Consider the following 27,672-nt stretch of genomic DNA (forward strand, 5'->3'; position numbering starts at 1 on the left):
AGCTATATAGTTACAGAGATGCTTCTGATAAAACTTTCTGAGCAAGCTCCCTTGGGAAGGGGCTGTGGCTCAGTGGCAGAGCATCTGCTTGGCATGCAGAAGGTCCCAGTTTCAACCCACGGCGTCTCCAGTTAAAGGGACCCGGCAAGTAGGTGATGTGAAAGACCTGGAACCCTCGAGAGGAGCTGCCGGTCTGAGTAGACAATACTGACTTTGATGGACCAAGGGTCTGATTTAGTATAAGGCAGCTTCCTGTGTTCATGTGAAGGATGTTCAATGAGAAAGGGCAAAGATAAGGGGGAGAGATACTATAGGGCAGTTTCTTCAAGTCTGTTGGACTGAGTGGAGATGTGTAGGCCTTGGAGCCCCGGTTAGTTCATTGCCTGAAGAGCTGCCTGTCAGATGGTCCATTTAGGGTTTTACTGAGACTTTATGGGCAGTAAACTCCTGACAGGACAAAAACATATTTTAATGTAACTTGTGGTACCCATTGTCACAAGATGTGGCGAAGGTTGCCAACTTAAGGGGCTCTAGAGCAGGAATCGGAATTTGTTTTATTGACAGGGGAGGGGCCGAAGCTCAGTGGCAGAGCATCTGCTTATCATGCCAATCAGAGTAGACAATAATGAGCTTGATGGACCAAGGGTCTGATTCAGTATGAGGCAGCCTCTTGTGTGCGTTCAAGGTGCTTCAGCCAATTCCAGTAGAATCTATGTGCCTCTCTGTGTGTCTCCTCCAGCAACTCAGTTCTAGGTTTTTTTCACACACACACACACACCTCTGCCCACTTCCTTTAGCTGACAAGGAGGGTCATCTCTCCCAAGCCCTGACAGGTACTGGCCAGGGCCATTTCCTGACACTGAAGGCTAGGGTTGCCAGGTCCCTCTTTGCCACTGGTGAGAGGTTTTTGGGGCGAAGCCTGAAGAGGACAGGGTTTGGGGAGGGGAGGGACTTCAATGCCATAGAGTCCAATTGCCAAAGCGGCCATTTTCTCCAGGTGAAGTGATCTCGATCTGCTGGAGATCAGCTGTAATAGCAGGAGATATGCAGCTAGTACCTGGAGGTTAACAAATAATAGGAGCATACTAAATAGAAAGATTTGGCAACCGGCTAAGGAGTTATTCAGTACGCAGCCACCAATACACTTAATCTTCACTTCTAAGAGAAAACTTGCACATATCCAAATATATACTACTTTACAAGATAAACCATCATATGTAGAGTCACATTCCAGGAGCTGCAAGACTGCGGCCAGATAAATGAAATTAATATTCTGAGGAAGCCTACGAAACAAGATATAGCCGGAATCTTGTCATTTTCCATTATTGGGACGTTGGCCCTGATTTTGGACATCAAGGCATTAGCCTGAATCAATCTTACAAAGAAATATACATCATTGAAGGCACGAGCTGAATAACACAGGCTTGGAAGGAGCGATGCTCTGATTGGATCAAACCAGCTGATTCGGAAGCAAGTGCATTTTCTGTGTCGTGCGCAGGATCCACGCACCCACATTGGACCGTCGGGACATCTTGACAAGTTTGGTTTATATATAGTTAGAATTTTATACGGGACATTGTTCCACTGAGATTATAAGAACAGTGATATATTTGTGCATATATATTTCCCTGTATAAACAGCTTTCTAACATATTGTATAAAAAGTACATATGGTTTATCTTGTAAGGTAGTATATATTTGGATATGTGCAGGTTTTCTCTTAGAAGTAAAGAATTAAGTGTATTGGTGGCTGCGTACTGAATAGTACCTGGAGGTTGGCAACCCTACATTTAGCCCATTATCACCCCATTTTGTCCTGTAGGCTAGAATGACCCACAGTCACCAGAGGCTGGGCCTTAAGAGCTAGGGCAAAAAATATTTGCGAAATTCCTGGAGGAAAGCTTTGATAAAACCACTGTTGGTTTTAAACTGGGAAGCCGCAGGGCTTCTTTCTCTCTTCTCAACGTGATTGTTCTTGACACACTGAAGTTCTTTGCCAAAGGAGGAGGGGGGAAAATACCACAATGGCCCAACAAATTACTGGTCTTGCGGCTTAGTCACAACCATTTTATCATAAGCGATTTATGACTCCTACACAGCGGTTTTTATTGCAAACTTGTTAACCTCTTCTTACCAACAATCCTTCCTTCCAGTTTCAACTAAGGACCGGTTTCGCTACCAGATCTCTCACAAAACAGGTAGATAACTGGAAGAGGAAAGGCAAGCATGGACCAAGCAATGTGCTTGGGGGGCTAGCGGTCACATGAACACATGAAGCTGCCTTATACAGAATCAGACCCCTGGTCCATCAAAGTCAGTATTGTCTACCCTGACCAGCAGTGGCTCTCCAGGGTCTCAGGCAGAGGTCTTTCACATCACCTACTTGCCTGGTCCCTTTAACTGGAGATGCCAGGGATTGAACCTGGGACCTTCTGCATGCCAAGCAGATGCTCTACCACTGAGCCACGGCCCCTCTCCATGGATCTCCAGGGTCTCAGGCAGAGGTCTTTCACATCACCTACTTGCCTGGTCCTTTTAACTGGAGATGCCGGAGATTGAACCTGGGACTTTCTGCATGCCAAGCAGATGCTCTACCACTGAGCCACAGCCTTTCATCCCCATGACAGCGGTTGTCGGGGAATGCTCAGCACCATGCTCAACACCATGAGAAACAGCAGACAGTCCCTGGCATATATTATCTGTCTAGTACAGTTTACATCGTAGCATTCCTCCCAAATCTCACTGGCATACCTGGCTTCCCCCTCTCCAGTTTTATTCTCAACAATCCTGTGAGGAAGGTTAGTCTGAGAATAACAACTGGCCCAAAGTTGCTCTGTAAGCTTCTGGGTTTAGTTAGGACATGAACCTGAGCCGGTGTGGTGCAGTGGTTAGATCAGGGGTGTCGAACTTATTTGTTACGAGGGCCGGATATGTCATAAATGTCACTTGGCCGGGGCCATGTGTACCATAAAAAGCCAGGTGCCAAAGATACAAACTTTGTAGAAGACACAGGCAAAGCCAATGAATGATGTTATTTCTTACTTTAGGTAAAAAAAATAAAGTACAAACCTGCTTAAAACAATAACATTCTAATTTTATTTTATTTTATGGATACAGTGGGACTGGGGGGGGCGCGACTGCCTCGGCTGGCTCACGGGCCGGATTACGGCTCCCAAGGGGCCGGATCCGGTAGTCGTCTTGTGTTGTGAGCTTCCTAGAGGCCCCTGGTTGGCCACTGTGTGAACAGACTACTGGACTTGATGGATCTTGGTCTGACCCAGCAGAGGTTTTCTTATGTTCTTACGTTTTTATTATTTTTTCAAATAGCTTTTTGCTGCTATATTTCCTTCTTTTGCTAGCAGCCCAGGGGCATGAAAATCAATGAAAATGTTAAATAGAGGTCACGGGTGGGGGACGTTTGTGTGAGTCAATGCAATTTTCCCCACAAAAAAAGTTTGTTTTGCAATCCTAACTCAGTCCAAAATTTAAAAAAGAAACACACACACACGCACACACAAACACCTGCAGTCATAGATAGGCACAGCTAGGACTGCGACACACAATCTTAAAAATTAATAGCCGCAACCTTCGCTTTAAGTGGCTCCACGCTGCGTGTCACTCTCCCCAGCGCCGGCGTCTCAAATGAAATAAAATAAATTTGTCATCCAGCTGGCGTTCAAAAGGCACGGTGACATTTCAGTCAGTCAACAAGCAACAACAATTCATGTTCAAGAATTAATTTCCTTTTTTCCACACGGCACCTTCCCAGTTCTCTCTTTCTCTCCCTCTCCTCCGTCGTCTCAAGAAAGTAGGCCTCGTTCCAGTGTTCTCTGCTGCCATCAAATTTTCCATCCATGAACACCAAGTATCCCCACAATCGGTGTGGGAGGTCGCATGGCAGAAGGGAAAGTTGCACATCAATTAATTAAATTAATAATTGGGCACTGTCAAGCGTGGTGTAGTGGTTAAGAGTGGTGGTTAAGAGCGGTAGGGTTGCCAACTTCCAGGTAGTAGCACGAGATCTCCTTCTATTACAACTGATCTCCATCCGATAGTGATCAGTTCGCCTGGAGAAAATGGCTGCTTTGGCAATTGGACTCTATGGCACTGAAATCTCTCCCCTCCCCAAACCTTGCCCTCCTCAGGCTCCACCCCAAATCCTCCCGTCGGTGGTGAAGAGGGACCTGGCAACGCTAAAGAAAGGTGGACTCTAATCTGGAGAACTGGGTTTGATTCCCCAACCCTACACATGAAGCCTTTTGGGTGACCTTGGGCTAGTCAGTTATCTTAGAGCTCTCTCAGCCGCACCTACCTCAAAGGGTGTCTGTTGTGGGGAAAGGAAAGGACGAAGATTGTAAACCAGTTTGTTTCTTCCTTAAGTGGTAGAGAAAGTTGGCATATAACAACCAACTCTTCTTTTTCTTCAGATCCTCAAACCATCACACCAAGAAGGTAGCTTGAACTACCCTAACCTGCTTCAACTTACTCACACATTAGCACAGAGCTGTCGAACTCAATTGTTACAAGGGCCAGATATGACATAAATGCCACTTGGTCGGGCCGGGCCATGCCTCCCCAGCCCAGATCAAGAGTGGAGGGGGTGTCTACCTCGGCTGGCTTGCGGGCCAGATAAGAGCTCATAAGGGGCCGGATCGGGCCCACGGACCTTACATTTGACCCCCTGCCTTAGCAGGTATATCCGAAAAGGAACGCCACTTGCCAGGAGTACTTCTCTCCTAATTACAGTTATACCTAAGCAGTGCTTTTCTTCCTTCAAGGTCTATTAACAAAACAGTAGCAATTACTGCTTTAAGTAATTGTCTGGCATTTAACATTTAGGGGAACATTTTACAACCCATTTACGTGCCATTTTCTAAATGCTTTGGAGGTTAATTATTTTTTGTTCTTTTTTCTGTTGTTGGTTTTTTTTTTGGACGGTGTACTAAATACTTTGTTAGCTATTCGTCAATGACTGCAAGGAAGAAAGGGGGGGTCATAACGGAATGGCAATTTGGATCTTGTACAGCAACTCATTATAATTACCGAGCTTCAGGCTGGTCCTTTCTGGCATAAGAACAGACCTCATGATTAGCCCGTTAGTTGGGTGTAAAAGGAGGTAAGTCATAAAAGGAGAGCAATAACTTTTCTGGGTTTATGAGCTCCCAACCAGAGGAAAGGGCTCAGACAAGGCATTAATTCCTTGGCTTTTACCAGTTAGAGCATGCATGCATGCATGAAGGAAGGAATCAGGGAGAAAAAGAGAGAAACTGCAGCTAATGCTATTTCCATGCACTCAACCTAAGTGGAAGAACGCAAAGAAAGGCGTTCAACAAGCCACACAATCGTCAAAAATGGAAGGAATGAAGGAAGAGGCTTAAGATGGACTTTTCATTACCATTCTGCATCATCGCAAACATATTGGTGAGTATCATTTATTAACTAAGAAGTGGGTTTTTTCCCCCCAGGAAATCCAAGCTATTTTGGAATAGATGCGGTTTGGAATAGACAGAACCAATGTGGTGTAGTGGTTGCAGCGCCAGAGTAGGATCTTGGGAGACCCAGGTTCGAATCCATGCTTGCTGGGGGATCTTGGGCCAGTCACACACACTCGGCCTAACCTCCCTCGCAGGGTTCTTGTGAGGATAAACTGGAGACAAGGAAAATAATGTGAGCCACGCTGGGTCCCCATTAAGAAACCTCCATGGCAGAATAGGGATGCAAACATGGGTGTCTCTACACAATGAGGGCTCTTTTTAGCCATCGGAGTTATGGCTGAGCATCCCTATTCAGATGTTGGAGGAGAATCACCTTGATGCCATGTCTGCGATGCTTTCCTATGGTACAACTTTGGTTGCTGTGAGAGAACATTTTCCTGCAGAACTAGGCAGTAGGATAATTCATTCATTCTCCAACTAGGCGGAGCCAGCATGGTGTAGTGGTTAAGAGCGGTGGTTTGGAGTGGTGGAGTCTGATCTGGAGAACCAGGTTTGATTCCCCACATGAGCGGCGGAGGCTACTCTGGTGAACTGGATTTGTTTCCCCGCTCCTACACACAAAGCCAACTGGGTGACCCTGGACTAGTCACAAGTCTCTTCAAGCTCTGTCAGCCCCACCTTCCTCACAGGGTGTCTGTTGTGGGGAGGGGAAGGGAAGGTGATTGTAAGCCGGTTTGATTCTCCCTTAAGTGGTAAAGTCAGCATATAAAAACCAACTCTTCTTCTTCTTCTAGGTCTTGCTTACATCTACACATCCTTCTTCATTTTTTTAACCATCAAATCACCCATGGGGTTTTCAAGGCAAGAGTCATTCAAGGTGGTTTGCCATTGCTTACCTCAGCATAGCAACCCTGGACTTCCTTGGCAGTCTCCCATCCAACCAGGGCCGACCCTGCTTAGCTTCCGAGATCTGACGAAGTCAGGCTAGCCTGGCTGCCAACTTGGAAGACTATAAGAGGGGAGTGAACATTTTCACGGAAGATAGGGCTATTAATGGCTACTAGTCAACATGGCTACTAGTCATGATGCATACCTATTCTTTCCAGGATCAGAGGAACATGCCTTTTATATTAGGTGCTGTGGAACACAGGCAGGATAATGCTGCTGCAGTCGTCTTGTTTGTGGGTTTCCTACAGGCACTTGATGGGCACTGCGTGAACAGACTGCTGGACTTGATGGATCTTGGTCTGATCCAGCATAGCCTTTCTTAAGTTCTCATGTTCTTAATACATGGCTTAAAAGCATTTATACAAATTCTTGGTGGGTAGGTCAATCAACAGCCATGTCAGCTACATGGAACCCTCACATGAACACATGAAGCTGAATCAGACCATCACTCCATCAAGGCCAAGACTGTCTACTCAGACTGGCAGCGGCTCTCCGGGGTCTCAGACAGGGCTCTTTCACATCACCTTCTACCTGAGCCTTTAAACTGGAGATGCCAGGGATTGAACCTGGGACCTTCTGCATGCCAAACAGATGCTCTACCACTGAGCCATAGCCCCTCCCCAAATCTTCCATTTGTCAAGGCAGCAATGAGATTCTGCCACCAACAGAGGATGTTCATAAGCCATCGTAATGATTCCAAGAGATATCTAACTGTATACCGCTAGAAACAGACAAACTTTAGTCCAATCCAGCAAAGTAATTATGGACCCCTAAATTAGGTTCCAGATTAGGTTAGGTTGTGTCAGGTTGTGTTAGGTTGTTAGGTTGTGTTAGGTTGTTAGGTTAAGTGTTAGGTTGTGTCACTGGCAACCAAGATCAAGTTAATTCACGCCATCGTATTCCCTATTGCTATGTATAGATGTGAAAGCTGGACAATGAAGAAAGCTGACAGGAAGAAAGTAGACTCCTTTGAAATGTGGTGTTGGAGGAGTGTTACGGATACCCTGGACTGCCAAAAAAAAACAAATCAGTGGGTTATAGATCAAATCAAGCCTGAACTGACCCTAGAAGCTAAAATGACTAAACTGAGGCTGTAGTACTTTGGTCACATTCTGAGAAGACAGAGTCACTGGAAAGACAATCATGCTAGGAAAAGTTGAAGGCAGCAGGAAAAGAGGAAGACCCAACCAGAGATGGATTGACTCTCTAAAGGAAGTCACGGCCCTCAGTTTGCAAGATCTGAGTAAGGCTGTTAAGGATAGAACGTTTTGGAGGACACTGATTCATAGGGTCACCATGAGTCGGAGGTGACTTGACAGCACTTAACACACACACACACACACATCTCTGCCCCAGAGATGAGTCCCCACAGCAGAGGTCGATAAACACCTGAGCCAAAGTCCATGCTCAGGAAACCATACCAACAGGACCCACAAACAGTGGACCAGGCAGCTATCTGTCATGAAATGGGAACAGAATACTGAGGAATACCAACAAGCAGTCAATGGCTGGTATCAGCCTGTAAATCTTCCAGCAGGGCCTGCTTGAATTACACAGTCCAACCTCTGTCTGCTCTGCCACAAGTTCAAAGCACCAGGAGAGGGCAAAATTAAGGCAAGACATTCAAGGGTGGCTTTGTCTCGCTACCGGGAGACTTGCGGTGTCTCACAAGGGTCTCTTTGTCTTGGGCCGCCCCTACCAGCCCCCTCCGAACACATGGGAAACGAGAAAATCCTGGCTTGAAGGGGCGCGACCAAGCCGAGTGACTTGGCAGTACTGGATCCCAAAAGCTATACTGTTACTTGAGCCAAGACATATTTTAAATACTCTTCAGCCTCGACACACAACTCTCTATTGCTCCTAATGACTTGTCTTTTTTTATCTTTAATGAGAGATTGCATGGGATATTTTCTTGAGCTAATACCATAAAATCCAGATTATCAAAAAAAGCAAATCGGTAAATGCCCTACGTATGTCAATTGCTCTTTTTCTTCTCCCCTTGGCATGCCATCAAGAGTTTACATTAATTTGCCTATAATAAGAATCTAAGCTGAAATGAGTCCGTAACAGTTTGGAGTTGCTGAAATTCCTACATTTAATTATATAGGAGGGGGGAAAGTCCATCTGGAACAGCATACTGAAGAAGTCAGAATCTCTTCCCAGCGCCTTTTCTTGGTTGAATCTTTGCTCCATCACTCTTTGGCCATTTATGCAAGGTCAATTTTGATACTCACTCAAAGCTATTTTTTTAAATGTGACCATTAAAATGCCTGTTCACAGTCCCAACGCAAAAGAAATTCCACCCCCAAAAACACACACGCTCACATGCTCCTTCGTTCCTTCCATTAGCAACCACTGTTTACATAGCTAACGCGCGGCTGTGATTTTGCATGCTTCTTTGAGGGGATTCTTCAAGGTGGGGGCGGAGCAAACACAAAAGGTTGCATTAAAGGGGCTCTTAAGAAACACGAAGCAGGTATGCACCGGCTTTGGAGTCACTTCCTGAATTATGGTTCAGCGTGAAAACCTCAAAAAGATATGTGCGGCACTTCAGCATGGAACATGCTGCTAATTACCAAGCATAAACGGCCTTTGCTTTGTCAAAGGTGCAAAAACTTACAGCCAGGATGTCACCTATTCAAAAACACATTTTCACACACACACACACACACTTCCATAGGGACATAACCCCTTGTTCCTTATTTTTCAGAAGGACAACACAAAAGATGCAAGATGAGGACTTGATTCGTTGCCAAGGACAGAGAGAAGGGATTAAGGTCACCGAAAGAGTCACCGACACACTCAAACTCCGTTCCAGCAAAGCACGGAGACCATCAAGCAACAAGACTTGAACGACTGGCCGAGCTACACAATGTCAGAATTGTTGAGCGTTCCAGAAAGCAAAGTGAGGAGAGGATCGACAAAGGCAATTTTCTTCTCCAGTGTCTTATGAAGGTGCCAGGAGGCAAAGGGCCCTTTCATTGATGCACGGCAACACATAATTGCTTTAGGAAAGGCAGGCACAATGCACCCGAGAAAAAGTCCCTATTCAGCAAAACACACTGGAGTTGCAACAATCCAAGGAGACACACAACCATCAGGAAATATGATGCGGCAGGCTTCCTTCAAGGAAGAAGAACAAGAGGCCAAGCACCGGGTCAATATGGACCCAAGGGATGTCACATTACGACGTTTACCAGGCAGACTATGGTCGAAAATGCATGGCCGCTTTTTGTCCTGCCCTTCTCCCGTGAATGTAGCAAATCTCCGCTGGTTGCACCCCGCCTGCGAGATCAACCCACCTCCCTCCAAAACTTCCCTGGGGTTTCCAGGTCATGGGTTGTCCCGAATCTAAGGCAAAATTCACATCAGTGCGAGTTTTTGCCAGAGCCCTCCATCCCGCTTGGAAGTGCTCCAATGAGGAGCACTCCGACGAGCAGAGAGCCTGCCGAGGGAGTAGGATTGCCAAGTGCCCGGTGGTGGCAGGTAAAATCCCGCAGATCCACCAGGCTGCCCGCTGGCCAGCTGGGAACTGATCTCTGTCGCCTGGAGAGCCGTTGAAATAGCGGGAGATCTCCAGCCACACCTGGAGGTTGGCAACCCTAGGGTTGATAGATTAGTGCCCTGCCTATGACCACCCCATCTTATTTATTTACTCACATGCTTACTTGTTTATATCCTGCTTTTCTCCCCAGTCAGGACGCAAACCAGCTTGGAACATCATTCTCCCCTCCTCCATTTTCTCACAATGACCCTGTGAGGTAGGCCAGGCTGAGGGTTTGTGAGGGGCCCAAGATCATCCAGTGAGCTTCCTTGACAGGAGTGGAGATTCAGACCCTGGTCTCCCAGGATCCTAGTCCAACATTCTATCCACAACACAATGCTGGTTGTCATGAGTTTGCGGCTAAGGTGACATTTGAACCCAGGGCTTCCCAAGCCCATACATGCTTGAATAGATGAGCCAGAGAAGCTTTCATTTCCTTTTTAAAGTCCACAGATCAATTAAATTGTGGCGGGGAACACAATCCAACCAAAATGTTTGTACTGACGCACAGAAGAAGCTTTTCTCCCTCTCTCATAATACTACAATGCAGGGTCATCTGCTGAAGCTGGAGGGTGAGAGATTCAAAACAGAGGAAAGGAAGTATTTCTTCACACAACGCACAGTTAAACGGTAGAACTCCCTGCCCCAAGATGTGGTGATGGCTGCCAACGTGGAAGAGTGGACAAGTTCATGGAGGAGAGGGCTATCCATGGCTACTAGTCAAAATGGATACTAGTCATGATGTGCACCTGTTTTTTCCAGGATCAGAGGAGCCATGGCTATTATCTTAGGTGCTGTGGTACACAGGCAGAACGGTGCTGCTGCAGTCGGCTTGTTTGGGGGCTTCCTATAGGCACCTGGTTGGCCGCTGTGTGAACAGACTGCTGGACGTGATGGGCCTTGGTCTGATCCAGCATGGCTTCTTTTTTGTTTGTTTGTTTTTTAAGGTTCTACCCCCCCCCCCCCGCAATACTGTGCATTATGCATGGATTCTCTTTGGCAATTATATCACAGTATCTACTTGACAATTCCTTCTCTGAGGCCAAATGAGCCTACTGGCCATAGACTTTTTACATTTTTTTAAAAAAGAAACATACTGTGATGCTGAAAGCATACTTTTAACAAGTCTGAATCCAGTCTCTTTGGGCCAAGAAAGAGTGAAATCCTCTACATCGGTATCCTTGAGCCCCAGCCAAAGCCAGCAGACACCAGCCAGCATTTCCAGGCTCCTGCAGGCTTTTTTAAGAACAACAACCGGAGCCAGTTCACATTTTACAACGGCCAAATGGAATCTGCATTCGGCAGCTTCGCACAGGGGGAGCCGTGACACAAGAACGCTTAGCACGTCAAGCCCCCAAATCGCACAGGTCTTTACAGGGTAGATCACTTTATCCTCGAGCCTGCATGCCCTGAGCATTCGCTGACAGCTGTGGCATGGAGAGCCAGCGAGCGACTCTAGAGCACAGCGTGGGGTTGTTCCAAAGGGTAGGAAGTGGACGGTTTGTATAGAATCATAGAACCATAAAATAAAGGGACCACCAGGGTCATCTAGTCCAACCCTCTGCACAATGCAGGAAATTCACAACTACCTCCTCCACACACACCCTTACTGACCCCTACTCCATGCCCAGAAGATGGCCAAGATGCCCTCCCTCTCATGATCTGCCTAAGGTCACAGAATCAGCATTGCTGACAGATGGCCATCTAGCCTGTCCTCTCCAACACTTCCCCACTTCTCCACAACCTCCACTCCTTCATCCTTTTGCAAGGGCTGTTGTGCATGCAGAAATGTTCTGTGGGCTCTGACCCCCGTACTACTTTGCACAGGCCTGGTGTGGAAGAAGCCGCCATCATCTGCCCCTTCCCGCATTTAGTCCAACCTACCATTACGCTGGGGCACCTTACCATGTTTCTACAACTCTTGCGGCACAACAGTAACACAGAAAGCTGGCCTGAGCATTGCACAAAAGAAACAGGGCAAAGATGGGTGCACTGTTGTAAAGGTTACACCGTACAAGATCAACAGCTACTATAATCAAAAAGTAAGCACAGTTGTTTTTACATAAATACACAATGCTGAGCTGGCACTCGAATTGCAAGAGCTATCTGATCTTGCCCTACATTGCTACATCCTTGAAATGCGAAAAGAGAAGATAGCCTTATAAGATAAGGCATACTAAAACAATTACAGAAGAGAGTATTACTCACCAACTAAAGATATCCTAAAAAAAAAAAAAAAAAGAACCCTTCTCACTTGGCAGCGCCAAATTTTTACAGGATACTAGTTCCAACGTGCCACCGTGTCAATGATGAATTTCGGCTAATCCCCAGTTCCCACTGCCAACAGAGGCTGCATCATGAAAACTAATTCCAGAGGGGGAGCTGTGTGACAGAACAATCTTTCGCTCAGCCACTCCAGTCTAAGCCCACAGATTTCAGGGGGTTTGGACAGGAGGAACTCGGCACAGGATCGCACGGTTTGTCTGCTGTAGCCAAACCAACAAACCTTAAAGACGAAAAAATGTATTGGGGGTATGAACTGGAGCGCATGTCGACATTTGCACAATTCTGGCTCGTAAAATTTGTACATCTTTAACGGACTCTTTGTTATCATAAAACCACTGAACGCTAATACAGCCCTGCAGTTTGCCATTCACTGCCAGCAAGCATGAACCAGTCCCAAGAGGTGACATCAGGAGAAGGTTTTGGCCTCTGAAGGTTTTGGCCTCCAGGGAACCGGTTGGCCACTGTGTGAGAGAGGATGCTGGACTAGATGGACCACTGGACTGATCCAGGAGGGCTCTTCTGATGTTCTTATGAAGGCCTCTATGCCCTGATGTTGGCCCTCCAGAGGAACTGGTTGGCCACTGTGTGAGACAGGATGCTGGACTAGATGGACCACTGGACTGACCCAGCAGGACTCTTCTGATGTAGCCCTCCTAAACAAATATCTTGCCGCACCCCGCCACTCTGGCCAATATGGCACACATGAGTCTGTGGGGTGGACAAAGTGATCATTTCTTCAGTGGGCTAATATATATATATATATATATATATATATATATATATATATATATATATATATATATATATATATATATATATATATATATATATATTTAAACTTGATCCTAAAGGCTGCCTCTGTGGGAAGCCTACCCTTCTGTAGACTTGAAGCGGTTGACTAAAAGCTTGAAGCGGTTGACTTAAAGCTTGAAGCGGTTGACTAAGGCAACGGTAAAGTGTTGTTTTGTTGCAAGGCTTCGTTTTGGATTTTATCTGCTTTACCTGGGTGGACCTTCACACCTGGCAGAATGCAGCCGCCGCTCTGACATGGGAGTTTCCCCAACCGCAGCAGGGCGTGTGAAAAGCCCCATAAAAAATCCACACCTGTGCAGCTATTGCAGGATCACCGCAAATACTTTTGAGCAACAGCATCCCATTCCCACAACCAACACATGAACACATGAAGCTGCCTTCTACTGAATCCGACCCTTGGTCCATCAGTATTGTCTACTCAGACCGGCAGCGGCTCTCCAGGGTCTCAGGCAAAGGTCTTTCACATCACCTACTTGCCTGGTCCCTTTAACTGGAGATGCCAGGGATTGAACCTGGGACCTTCTGAATGCCAAGCATATGCTCTACCACTGAGCCACAGCCAATCCTTTTTTACACAAGGCTGTTTTACTCGCCGTCTCTCCTCCACCGAGCTCGGGTCTTTATTCTGACCATGCACGCCATTTCTGACTGTCAGAGGTCCCCGCGTTCTGCCTGTGTTTTCGAATTCGAGATAAAACAGGTCTCTGAAAGCACGGCCAAAATGCGGGGAAATGCAGGGAGAGAGCGAGGCGACCTCTGACGGTTGGAAACAGCACGCATAATCAGCACAAAGACCCAAAGTCATTGGAGGGGTAACGGTGAGTGAAACAGCCATGCATAAAAGACCCTAGACCCTTCCCAGCTGCAAAATTCCTGGGCATTCCAGTTGTTAACATCGCCAGGAGTATCTTGGATGGTGCGAGTCTGGTGCTAGATGATGAAGAACCGTTCAGGCATCTCTCCTTTCAGAACAGATCTCTGTGAGGACCTGTTTCTTCTCCATGGGAGGAGAGCCTTGACAGAAGGCAGGATAAATATGTAGAAGGTGGACAAGGTACATCCACATCTTTGTGTATTACCACTTCCCAAGCCAAAGGCTTGGAGACATGCATTAGGTAGGCCCCAAGAACACCGCCAGACCCCTCTGATTTTCTACAGGCTGTGACCATTTTCCAGATAAAACATGTTGCCTAGCAAGTCCCTGCCTGGAAAACTGGAGAGAGCTTCATACAGCCGGCAGCCCACTATCTCAGATATACTGAGTAGAAGAGGCAGAAGAAGAGCGCTACCTGAATAGGCTTGCCGTTTCCCTGCCCATAGCCCCAATCCCCCACCCTTGACAATTTGAGGAGCAGGAGTAAAAAACAGTGGAGGAGAGAATCCATGGTGATGCTCTAGGAATTTCCCCAATCTCTATGGTAAAGACCATAGAAATTGTAGAGATTGCTACAGTGTCACTTGAAAGTGACATCCCATTCTCTAAAGCTCTACCTGAAGGGGACATCCCAACTTCTGTGATGCTCTAGGAATTTCCCATCCCTGTGGTTTTTACCATAAAGATTAGGAATTTCCTGTCTCTATGGTTTTTACCATAAAGATTAGGCAATTTCTAGAGCATCATGGAGAATGTGAGGTCACATCCTGAAATGCCATCCTCACATGAACACACGAAGCTGCCTTATACTGAATCAGACCCTTGGTCCATCAGAGTCAGTACTGTCTACTCAGACTGGCAGCGGCTCTTCAAGGTTTCAGGGAGAGGTCTTTCCCACCACCTACCACCTGGTTCTTTTAACTGGAGATGCCGGGGATCGAACCTGGGACCTTCTGCACACAAAGCAGAGGCTCTTCCGCTGAGCCACAGCCCCTCCCCAGGCACCACCCCAAAAATCTAGCTGTATTTGCTAGTGCAGGGCTGGCAACCTGAGCGAAGAATGATGGTCCCTTGAGGTTTGATCCTACAGAGTGTTTCCATAGATAGGATTTCTGTTAGCCGACCACAACCTTCACATCTCCAGCCACTGAAGCATGCAGCACTTTGGTGAGGGTGTTTTGGACTGCATTGGGAGGCAATAAAGCCATGATCCGCAGAAATGCTCCATGGTGGGAACCAAGCCACAAAATACAGACCTTTACTGCACCACACTGATTTCTGCCAAAAGGAAGGGCAGGGAAAACATCTGAGAACCGCCAACAGCTCCAGATGAGCTAAAGCGAATGCAGCCCCACTTACTTGGTTCCAGGCCAAAAGAGCATCTGAAACCTGTCCTTGACAAATTCGGTTTTACTAAGAGCTTTTGCCTAACTAAAAGAGGGAAATACACACAACCTTGGTAGAAAAGGACACATTCGACACTTCCAACATTTCTTTATGCCAGATTCTGACAGCAAGCAGTGAAAAACAGAACCGTGGCTTCGTTAAACCCTCCTTTCCAAAACGAGGAGAGGGAGAGAAACCAACTCGGCATCGATTTCTTTCCAAAGTCCCCCTAGAGAGTGCGGTCTCTGTGCTTCGAAGTTAAATCGGAAATGGCAGCTCGTGGCTCTAATTGGACACGTTTTCACTTTTCAGGAACAAGGGCAATTTCAGCAGTCCTGAGTGGTAGGGAGGGGCTGTGGCTCTGTGTTAGAGCACGCCCTTTGCATGCGGCAGGTCCCAGGTGCCATCTGTAGCTCAAGGATTTCAGAAAGCAGGAACGATCTCTCTGTGCTGTCAGTCAGCAAAGCCGATACTGAGTTGGCTGGAGCAGAGGTCCAGCAGATTTTTTAAGTGCCTGGCTAACAGCTGGATCAACAAGGACATCTATAAGCCCACCTTAAAGAAACTTTTAAGAGGTTCTGTTTTAAATTACTTTCAGCAAAAGTGGAGCTTATCAGCAGGGTTGCCACCCTCCAGGTATTAGCTGGAGATGTCCTGCTATTGCAATGCATCTCCAGCCAATAAAGATCAGTTCACCTGGAGAAAATGGCCACTTTGGCAATTGGACTCTATGGCATTTGTTGAGTTTAGATGCGAAAAGATCGTGATCTTGTGGATTATGGTTCATACACACAAACAAAGGACTCTGAACATGTAGCTTTCTTTTAACTCACTGGTTCCCAACCAGGGGTCCGCGGACCCCCAGGGGTCCATGAGAACTAAATTAAGGTCCGCGAAACAAAGTTATAAACCCATAATAAATCAATATTTTCAATTAAAAGCTCTCTATTATAAAAATATATATTCAAGTATTATTCTAAGTTTAATGTTTTACTAACAGTTATGATTAAAGTTTATTTTCAAATTCTCGGAATTTTTATTTTAACCCTTGGGGTCCCTGCACCGAACAAAAAAGTCCTAGTGGTCCCTGGTCAAAAAAAGGTTGGGAACCACTGTTTTAACTGAACATATGTTTACTTATTATAGGGAGGGTAAACATGGGATATAAAATAACAACTGTCATGTCGCTCATAACTTAAGGAAGACGTGGAATGCAGCAGAATGTCACGAGACCAATTGACCAAATAACACTGGCTAAGTGGCCAGCACTGTTCCCTGTGACTATGAAAACAAATAAATACATTTAACTAGTTTTGTGGTCCTGACTTAGACAAAACTCGCTGTCTAATTCCCAACAGCATTGAAGTCCCTCCCCCCCTAAACCCCACCCTCCTCAGGCTCTGCCTCAAAAATCTCCAGGTATTTCCCAACCTGGAGCTGGCAAAACTATTGCAGCAGCATTACCCTGCCTGTGTTCCACGGCACCTAATTGAATCGCCATGCTCCTCTGACACTGGAGAGAACAGGGATGCATCATGACTAGTATTCATTTTGACAAATAGTTATGGATAGTCCTCTCCTCCATGAACATGTCCACTCCCCTCTTAAAGCCTTCCAATTTGGCAGCCATCACCACATCCTGGGGCAGGGAGTTCCACAATTAGGAGGGCAGACTCTGTGCCATACCAAAGAACGGGCCCCTAATACTGTTGCCAACCTCCAGGCAGTATCTGGAGAGATCCTGCTATTACAACGGATCTCCAGCTGATAGAGATCAGTTAACCTGGAGGAAATGGCCGCTTTGGCAATTGGACTCTATCCCTCCCCAAACCCCTCCCTCCACAGGCTCCGCCTCCAAAACCTCCTGCCGGTGGCGAAGAGGGACCTGGCAACCTTACTCCTACCACCTGCCAGGCACTGCCTGCCAACCCTACTTGCAACTTCCATCCCAGTCTCTCTGCTCAGATGCCTGAGCTTCCAGGCCTGTCCTAGGACTGTCACAGGTTCAATTGTTAAGCAGTCACAGAAGGGCTTATAAACCTAAGGGCAGACAGCTGGCAGCATTAGAGGCAAGTGTAGAAACCGTATAATCTGAATTCCAGCATCCATCATTATTGGGAGGGACACTAAACTCCCACACTTACAGCTGTTATACCATGAACTTCCAAAAGTACGCTTACCAGGTGCCCGCTAATGGTGGGCAAATGCCCGGCAATTCTTTGCAATGCCTGCCGGCACTAACCTGACTGACAGGTGGAAGCAGGCCAGCAAAACAAGGGTCATCGCTAGGGTTGCCAACCTCCAGGTGGTGGCTGGAGATCTCCTGCTATTACAACTGATCTCCAGCCGATAGAGATCAGTTCACCTGGAAAAAATGGCTGCTTTGGCAATTGAACTCTATGGCATTGAAGTCCCTCCCCTCCTCAAGCTCACTCCTAAAACCTCCCACCGATGGTGAAGAGGGACCTGGCTACCCTAGTCATCGCGCAGTGCCAAAGATTTCACCACCACCCCGCGGTAAGTACCCACCTCCCGCATCTCCCACCATGCCTGGCAACCCTATTCTAAACAGCACCTTCTAAGAGCAGACAGGAGAAATGGTCTTAAGACATCTCCACAGCACAGGAACAGAGAACACTTAACACCTATAAGAAGAGATCATCAAACAGCTTTGGCATCTTTGGCATCACATGTGTTGTGCGCTCCACTAAACCTGTAGAATTTGTTTTCGTGAGTTTGGTGTTTAAGCTAGTTTTCTCCAAAAATATATCCGCCTGGCAACAGGGAAAAGGAGGACAGAACCACAGCTGTTCCTGTTGGCAGCAGAGGATAGGACTCCCAATAATAGGTTTTAATTGCGGGACGAAAGGTACTGGCTGGATATTATGAAAAACATTTTTACAGTAAGGCCATTTATGCTTGGTAATTAGCAGCACATTCCAGGCTGAAATGCCCAGCATATTTTTTTTTTAGTTTTTCACGCTGAACCATCATTCAGGAAGTGACTCCAAAGCCGGCACATACCTGCTTCGCGTTTCTTAAGAGCCCCTTAAACGCGACCTTTTGTGTTTGCTCCCCCCCCCGCCTCGAAGAATCCCTTCAAGGAAGCATGAAAAATCACAGCCACATGTTAGCTATGCAAATGATGGCTGCTAATGGAAGGAACAAAGGAGCAGGCGAGTGCGGGGGTGAAATTTCTCCTTTTGCCTTGGGACCATGAATAGGCATTTTAAAGGTCGCGTTAAAAAAGAGCTTTGAGGGAGCATCAAAATTGACCCTGCATAAATGGCCTAAGAGTTGTTCGACAGTGAAATCAGCTTCCTTGGGAAGTGGCGAGCTCCCCCTCACTGGCAGTCTTTAAGCAGAGGCTGGACAAAAACCTGTCAGGGATGCTCTAGGCTGATCCTGCTTTAAGCAGGGGGTTGGACTAGTTGATGATTTGCTACAAAGAAGCAGCCCTATGAAGTTACTTGCCAATAAAACAGAGCACAAGTTTTCTAAATTCAGGGTGCAATTACCATTTTCAAAAGTCACCATTAGAGATGTAAGATACATTACCCAAAAGAAACTCCCACAACTCCACATCAAAACACTGCGAGGAGAAGAGAGCTCTCCTCTCTCTGTAATCCCATTACCCAACAGGATTATTTAACAGCAGGTGGGGACATTGGCTTGGCCATGATGGAGGAAAAGAAATGATCAGCCCAACTTAAATCTGATCCAGTGCAAAGGTTCTACCTTGTATGGGCCAGTGTCAATCATTCAATTTCTGCCAGGAAGCGGACTCATTCTTGAATTTCAAGGCAAAACTCCAGAGAAGGTTTCCAGGGTCAGATGTTTACAGAAAATGAAGGAGGGAAGCACTGAAATTATAGTGTGCCACAAGGGGATCACGAGGGAAAACACTGAAACACTACTCTGCTTGGAGAGAGAAGCATCAAAGAGGCTGTCTATATAAAGCTTGTCGTCGACTCTCCCATGAAAAGAGCCCCGCTCATCTTTCCACCCGTTCATCTTCCCCAGATCCGCTTACAGTAGCTTCTGCAAAGGACCTCTTGGGAAAGGCTCACTCCAAACTGAAGACAATGAGGAAATGCACACAGAGACATTAAAAAAATCTCAGCAGCCTCCAAAATTACCTCCAATAATAATGAGGAGGAGGAGGAGTTGGTTTTTATATGCCGACTTTCTCTACAACTTAAGGGAGACTCAAACCGGCTTACAATCACCTTCCCTTCCCCTCCCCACAACAGACACCCTGTGAGGTAGGTGGGGCAGAGAGAGCTCTAACAGAGTTGTAACTTGCCCAAGGTCACCCAGCTGGCTTCGTGTGTAGGAGTGGGGAAACAAATCCATTTCACCAGATTAGCCTCCACGGCTCATGTGGAGAAGTGGGGAATCAAACCCGGTTCTCCAGATCAGAGCCCACCGCTCCAAACCACCGCTCTTAACCGCTGCACCACGCTGGCTGAGAAAACCAGAAGTTCTAAGGTAAAACCACAGAGTTTCCAGTTATTCCTAGAGCTACCCTATGCCACTTCTGGTTTTTTTTAACCAGAGGAGACATGTAGCTTGCATCACCATTTCTCCCACCGCCAGTCAGACTGGCAGCAGGCACCAGATCAGAGGGTGGGGGATCCCACACTTCAACTGAGGGGTTGGCCGTCCTACAGACACCTCCAGTCTATATTTTGAAACTCACTAGTTTTACCTACCTTGCAAGTAACCTTGCAAAATCGAACTGTGAAGAGCTCCAAAAGGATCTCTTCAAACTGGAGGAATGGGTATTAAAATGGCAAATGAGCAAGTGCAAAGTGATGCATATTGGGACAAAAAAACCGCAGCTTCACATATACACTGATGGGATCTGTGCTGGTAGCGACATACCAAGAAAGGGATCTTGGGGTGGTAGTGGATAGCTCAATGAAGATGTCAACCCAGTGTGCGGCTGCTGTAAAAAAGGCAAATTCCATGCTGGCCATAATTAGACGAGGAATAGATAATAAAACTGCTGCTATCATACTGCCCTTGTACAAATCTATGGTGAGACCACACTTGGAATACTGTGTACAGTTCTGGTCACCACACCTCAAAAGACATTGCAGAGCTTGAGAAGGTGCAGAAAAGAGGAATCAAAATGATGAGGGACCTAGAGCAACTGCCCTATGAGGAGCAGTTAAAAGGCTTAGGACTGTTTAGCTTGGAAAGAAGGCAGTTAAGGGATGACATGATAGAGGTCTATAAAATTGTGCATGGTATGGAGAGAGTGGACAGGGAGAAACTTTGCTCCTTCTCTCATAATACCAGAACACGGGGTCATCTGCTGAAGCTGGAGGGCAAGAGAATGAAAACAGATAAAAGGAAGTATTTCTTTACACAACGCATAGTTAAATTGTGTCACTCCCTGCCCCAGGATGTGGTGATGGCTGCCAACTTGGAAGGCTTTAAGAGGGGAGTGGACATGTTCATGGAGGAGAGGGCTATTCATGGCTGGCAGTCAAAATGGATACTAGTCATGATGCACATCTATTCTCTCCAGGATCAGAGGAGCATCCCTATTATATCAGGTGCTGTGGAACACGGGAAGGACAATGCTGCTGCAGTCGACTTGCTTGTGGGCTTCCTAGAGGCACCTGTTTGGCGTCTGTGTGAACAGACTGCTGGACTTAGTGGGCCTGGGTCTAATCAAGCAAGGCTTTTCTTATGTTCTTATGTTAACCTGTATGTTAGCTGAATAGTGGGGCTGAGGCAGCCCGATTCCAGTTGCCCTGCTAGCTGGAGAAAGCCCAGCCACCATATATTCTGCTTGTGAGCACAGGGGGAAACCTATTATTCCTGAAGCACAACATTTGTATTGATGGGAGCCATCTGGATCCCGTATAATAAATGAGCATCAATTAGCTGCCTCAAGTAGTCCACAGACCTGCAGCTGAATGCATAATTTATTGTACTTTTAACCACCTGCGTTCAGGAAACCTGGCGTCGGCCGCATTTCTTTTTCCTTAGTTAAATTTTTATTTAATTTTCCAATCCGTAACAAATAATACAAAACAAGCAGTGAACAACACAACCCACACATCTGACACAAAACAATTCTAATTCAAAAAAACTTCAGCCTACCGATACCTACTAATTTACACACCACTTTTTCTTTGTTCAACTACCTTAAGTATAAAACCAGTCCCAACTGATCTAGGCTGATATCATATCAAAATATATATGCATTATATTTGCCTTACTAATATTATCTATCTGTCCTCTTTTATATATTCAAAAGGATTATATATTAAACAAACATTGCAGGCTTCACTGGTCAGAGTACACTCTTACATAATAATTCTATTCCCTACTGCACAGTATTCCTCCTATTGGCCATATTTATAAGGTTGCCATCCTCCAGGTACCAGCTGGAGATCTCCCACTATTACAACTGATCTCCAGCCAATAGGGATCACTTCGCCTGGAGAAAACGGCTGCTTTGGCAACTGGGCTCTATGGCACTGAAGTCCCTCCCCTCCCTCCTCAGGCTCCACCCAAAAAACTTTTGCCAGTGGTGAAGATGGGCTTGGCAACCCTACACATTTATAAACTGGTTACGGGGGACTGTGCCTTTAAAAAAATAAAATGAACTGCAAAATGAACTGCAAAAGCTTTTCCTTCCTGAGAAAAGCAGGCATGTGGAGATAAAGGGCACCAGGAAGAAGAAGAGTTGGTTTTTATATGCCAACTTTCTGTACCACTTAAGGCAGAATCAAACCGGCTTACAATCACCTTCCCTTCCTCTCCCCACAACAGACACCCTGTGAGGTGGGTGGGGCTGAGAGAGTATGACTTGCCCAAGGTCACCCAGCTGGCTTCGTGTGGAGGACTGGGGGAAACAAATCCAGTTCACCAGATTAGCCTCCGCCACTCATGTGAGGAGTGGGGAATCAAACCCGGTTCTCCAGATCAGACTCCACCACTCCAAACCACCGCTCTTAACCACTACACCACGCTGGCTCAGGAGTCACCATGAAAGAGATCTTGACCAAAGAGTTTCCTCAAAGGCAAACCCTCCGTCTTTCATGTCTGCAGATCTGACAGATCTAATCCTGCCAGCCTGCCAACTACCCACCAGGACAGAGTCCAATAATTGCAACTAGGGCTTTACCACCCTCTGAGTAGGAAGAACTATGACAAATTAATCACCTCCTAAACCACAGAACCCTCCAGCCCTGATGCGTTCAGCCTGCGTGTTATGTCTTTTTCCTTTTCATGTAGGAATGCCACTCACAACAGAGAAAAATACAAACAAGAGTGTGTATCAACAGACTTAAATCAGTTTAACAGAACCCATGAACTCATGAAGCTGCCTTATACTGAATCAGACGCTTGGTCCATCAAAGTCAGCATTGTCTACTCAGACCGGCAGCAGCTCTCCAGGGTCTCAGGCAGAGGTCTTTCCCATCACCTACTCGCCTGGTCCCTTTAACTGGAGATGCCGGGGATTGAACCTGGGACCTTCTGTATGCCAAGCAGATGCTCTACCACTGAGCCATGGCCCCTGCCCCTAAAAACACATGAACACATGAAGCTGCTTTATACTGAATCAGACCCTTGATCCATCAGTCAGTATTCTCTACTCAGACCAGCAGCGCCTCTCCAGGGTCTTAGGTACAGGTCTTTCACATCACCTACTTGCCTGGTCCCTTTAACTGGAGATGCCGGGGATTGAACCTGGGACCTTTCTGCATGCCAAGCAGATGCTCTACCACTGAGCCATGGCCCCTCCCAAATCTCCAGGAATTTTCCAACCCAGAGTTGACAGCCTTACGCCTTCCGGTGTCCATGGATACTACAGGACAATGACACAAAACCCCTGAACGTCGAAGAGAGATATAAGCTCGCTCAGGGAGGTGCGTCTCTCAGTCACATGAGCTGTGAGGATTCGGAGGGTTTCTTCCCAAGAGGGAGATCGTGTTCAGAGCAAAGAGTGCTTCTGAATAATTCAGCCATCTGGGGCACAGACTGCAGGATCCAGGCAGGAAATGCCCTCCAGATGGAGTCTGGGATTCAGAATGACCGGAGATATGCCCTATCTCCCTCTGATTGCTGGCGAATAATGTATATATCAGATTGGAATTGTACTTAATTGACAAGACTGACTGACATATTGGCATGATTCCAGATGGCAGATGTGACATATTGGCATGATTCCAGATGTGGGGTAGTAACCCTCTTGGATTAATGTTGCAGTATCTGGTAGTAACCTGTGACAGGCAGTTGAGACGGGAAATTTTCTTGCGCCGTGTTCTTTAAAATTCTTGAGACAGGTTGGTTCAAAATTCAACGATAGCGTCCTTTCTCTGAGTCTGTGCAGATCCAGCATTTAGACCTTTGTAACCCCCAATCTGAGGGTTGATTTCCACAAGGCGGTCTTCCTAGGGCGGTAAACCCTATTTGCATTGTTCCTTGGCTTCGGAGAAACGGGTTTCTTTTTGTACCACACGTCCTCCCTTTCACTGGGCGGGGAGCACCCCTCCAGAGCACAGGATTGGTTTGTTTTTAAATGAGATGGCGCTGAAACCTCAGCAGGGCTCCCTGCCTCAGCTGGCGAAGGCCCCAAAAACCCTTCCCCTACTCCTAGGGGATGTGCCCCGACACCAGAATTGTCTCTGTTTATCTGCCAAATCCCCAATGTGGCAGCCAAGACTCAAGGGTAACACACTTCGCCTCCGAGATGAGGCTATCGCTGCAAAACATCGCTTCCCTGCAACTGCTCCTCTGCATCGCGTCAATGCGTTAAAGCGCAGATCCCAGGAGCCATCCGGAGCAACCGTGTACCACGAATCGCACAGAAACGGAGCAAGCTATTCTAAGCTCGCTGACAGGATTCTGGTTTTCTTGGCACAGAAAACCGAGCTGCCTCTGTTATTATTTATTTTGCTTTTCGAGACTTGGGTCACAGTGCTAAAGTGAACTACCGCGGAGAAGAGAGACAATGCAGCAAGAAGTCAAAACGCTGAGAGTCTACTCTGACAGAGCCAATCTCGGCATCTGGAGGAGGAGGAAGAAGAAGAGGAGGAGGAGGAGGAGGAGGGGGAGGAGTTGGTTTTTATATGCCAACTTTCTCTACCACTTAAGAATCAAACCGGTTTACTATCACCTTCCCTTCCCCACAACAGACACCCTGTGAGGTAGGTGGGGCTGAGAAAGCTCGAAGAGAGCTGTGACTAGCCCAAGGTCACCCAGCTCGTTTCATGTGGAGCAGTGGGGAAACCAACCCAGTTCACCAGATTAGTGTCCGCCGCTCATGAGGGGGAGTGGGGAATCAAACCCGGTTCTCCAAATTAGAGTCCACTGCTCCAAACCACCGCTCTTAACCACTACACCACGCTGGCCATGTGAGTCTCAGATAACTCTACCTTTGATTTCTGGTCTACACCAATCTCCATCTACTTCTCCTTTTCATGGAACCAGGCTCCATAAAAGCACCCGCAGCCGCCCCCTCTTCACTGCCAGAATCAGCACATGGCAGGGCTGCCAGCCTCCAGGTTGGGCCTGGAGATCTCCCAGAATTACAGCTTATCTCCAGGTGACAGAGAATAGTCCTCCTGGAGAAAATGGCAGCTTTGGAGAGCAGACTTTAAGGCAGGGGTGTCAAACATAAGGCCCAGAAGCTGGATCAGCCCCTTGAGAGCACCCAAGGCAGCCACACACACACACACACTCTCAATCTGGGCTGGCGAGGCATGGCCTGGCCTGGCCAAGTGACACTGATGTCATATCCAGCCCTCGAAACAATTGCGTTCAACACCCCTGCTCTATGGCATTATACCCTGCTAAGGTCCCTCCCCTTGTTAAGAAGAACTGGGTTTTATATGCCAACTTCCTCTACCACTTAAGGAAGAATCAAACCGGTTTACAATCGCCTTCCCCTCCCCACAACAGACACCCTGTGAGGTAGGTGGGGCTGAGAGCGTGTGACTAGCCCAAGGTCACCCAAGGCTATACGTGTAGGAATCGGGAAACCAACCTAGTTCACCAGATTAGCCTCCGCCCCTCATGTGGAGGAGTGGGGAATCAAACCCGGTTCTCCAGATCAGAGTCCACCGCTCCAAACCACCGCTCTTAACCTCTACACCACGCTTAACCTTCCCCTCCCCAGTGTCCACCCTAGAATCTGCAGGAATTTCCCAACCCAGCGTTGGCATCCCTAGCACATGGCCTTCGGGGGGAAGGGTAGAGTCGCCAACTACAGCTTGGCAAATTCTTGGAGATTTGGGGGCCCTTTCAGTGAGGATGTGACATCTTGGAGTCTGCCTCTTGGAATAGGGTTGCCAGATCCGTCTTAACCTCCAGTGGGAGGTTTCTGGGGTGGAGCCTGAGAAGGGCAGGGTTTGGGGAGGGGAGGGGAGGGACTTCAGTGCCATAGAGTCCAATTGCCAAAGCGGCCACTTTCTCCAGCTGAACTGATCTCCATTGGCTGGAGATCAGTTTTAATAGTGGGAGATCTCCAGCTAGTACATGGAGGTTGGCAACCCTGCCTCGGAAGCTCCCAGTTCCTCCAGGAGAACGGATATCTGTACTCTGCAGATCAGTTGCAATTCCAGGAGAACTCCAGGACACCGCTGGAGGCTGGCAAATCTCCCCCATGCAGATGTGAAAGTCATATCACTAGAATGGCTTTGGGGGCACACAGGGAGTTTGCGGCAACAGCTGGGTCAGACGGCTCAAAATACCTTCACACCCTTTTTTCTCAGGCTGGGTGGAAGTGAGAGAAGAGCGGCTGGCGCTCCCAAGGGTACGACAGGGCAACAGCTTAGCACTGCCCACGTGCCAGAGGAACTCTACTCGGACTGTAACATTTAGATGCAATAATGAACGCAAGCACAGCACTGGAAAAAAGAGAACTAGTTTGCATTTCCCCTGGGAAAAAGGAGGCCGCAGCAAATCCTTTTGATTCCCTTTTTACCATTTCACCCCCATTATCCAATCCACATGACCTTGGCAGGGATTTAACTAGGGTTGCCAGCTATGGGTTGGGAAATACCTGGAGATTTTGGAGGTGGAGCCTGGGGAGGGTGGGGCTTCGGGGAGGGGAGAGACTTCAGTGGGGTATAATGCCACCTTCCAAAGCGGCCATTTTCTCAAGGTGAACTGATCTCTTTCGCCCGGAGATCAGATGTAATAGCGGGAGATCTCCAGCCACCACCTGGAGTTTGGCAACCCTAGAATTAACCCACTGCAAAAAAATAGGAGGAATTATCACTACAATAAGAGAACAGGAAAAGCCAGAGGAAAACATGAACGGATTCTTTTTCTGATATTATTGTGTTTTTTTTATTTCCAGTTCTAAAAAGGGACTGACTCAACTTGTTTGCTGAATTATAACGGAGCGCCAAGGCAAAACAGATAAATGTTAAGAGTCCGTTTATAAACACGCCCTTTCATAGCTCAATCACAACGCTTCAATAACTTGTAAAATATAATATTCCAGTTAACTGGGCTTAGATAAAAGGCACGATGTTCACATCCATTTTTAAGAAAGGAAGCCCAGCATGTCGAAATGATGTTAGGTTTGTACTAGGGGTGCCAGATCTGGTTTGGGAAACACCTGGAGATTGTGGGGGGTGGAGCCTGGGGAGAGCAGGGTTTGGGGAGGGGAGGAACCTCAGCAGAGTACAAGGCCATAGAGTCCACCCTCGAAAGCAGCCATTTTCTCCAGGGGAACAGATCTCTGCTGTCTGGCGATCGGTTGTAATAGCGTGAGATCTCCAGGTCCCACCTGGAGGTTGGCAACCCTAGTTCGTACCTGACAATCTGCTCTCTGCATACTGTGCTACTCTTAGGGTTGCCGTTTGTGGATTGGAAAATTTGGGAGCAGAGCCTGAGGAGGGTGAAGTTTGGGGAGGGGAGGGACCTCAGCTGGGTAAAGCCATAGAGTCCACCCTCCAAACTAGCAATTTTCTCCAGGGGAACTGATCTCCGTAGTCTGGAGGTCAGCTGTAATTCCGGGGATCCCCAGGTCCCACCTGGAGGCTGGCAACCCTAGCTGCTCTGTATACGCGGTAAGTTTTAGTTACTTATTTTATTTTACTGGATTTATATCCCGCCTTTTCCTGACTATAGTCAGGCTCATAAGAACATCAGAAAGGCCAGGCTGGATCAGACCAAGGTCCATCAAGTCCAGCAGTCTTTTCACACAGTGGCCAACCAGGTGCCCCTAGGAAGCCCACAAACAAGACGACTGCAGCAGCATTATCCTGCCTGTGTCCCACAGCACCCAATAAAACAGGCATGCTCCTCTGATACTAGGGAGAATAGGTATGCATCATGACTAGTTTCCATTTTGACTAGTAGCCATGGATAGCCCTCTCCTCCATTAACATGGCCACTCCCCTCTTA

General features: G+C 47.2%; 1 protein-coding gene and 1 non-coding gene across 2 annotated transcripts in view; both read right to left on the reverse strand.

The window, feature by feature from the left end:
- SLC4A4 (solute carrier family 4 member 4) overlaps positions 1-27,672 on the reverse strand; it is a 210,406-nt gene that overhangs the window by 108,123 nt on the left and 74,611 nt on the right. The window lies entirely within an intron of this gene.
- TRNAT-UGU (transfer RNA threonine (anticodon UGU)) lies at positions 14,822-14,893 on the reverse strand. The gene has a single exon. It is a non-coding gene; the product is annotated as a tRNA-Thr (tRNA).

This window comes from Euleptes europaea, chromosome 9 (assembly GCF_029931775.1).
Source record: "Euleptes europaea isolate rEulEur1 chromosome 9, rEulEur1.hap1, whole genome shotgun sequence".
NCBI classification, from domain to species: domain Eukaryota; kingdom Metazoa; phylum Chordata; class Lepidosauria; order Squamata; family Sphaerodactylidae; genus Euleptes; species Euleptes europaea.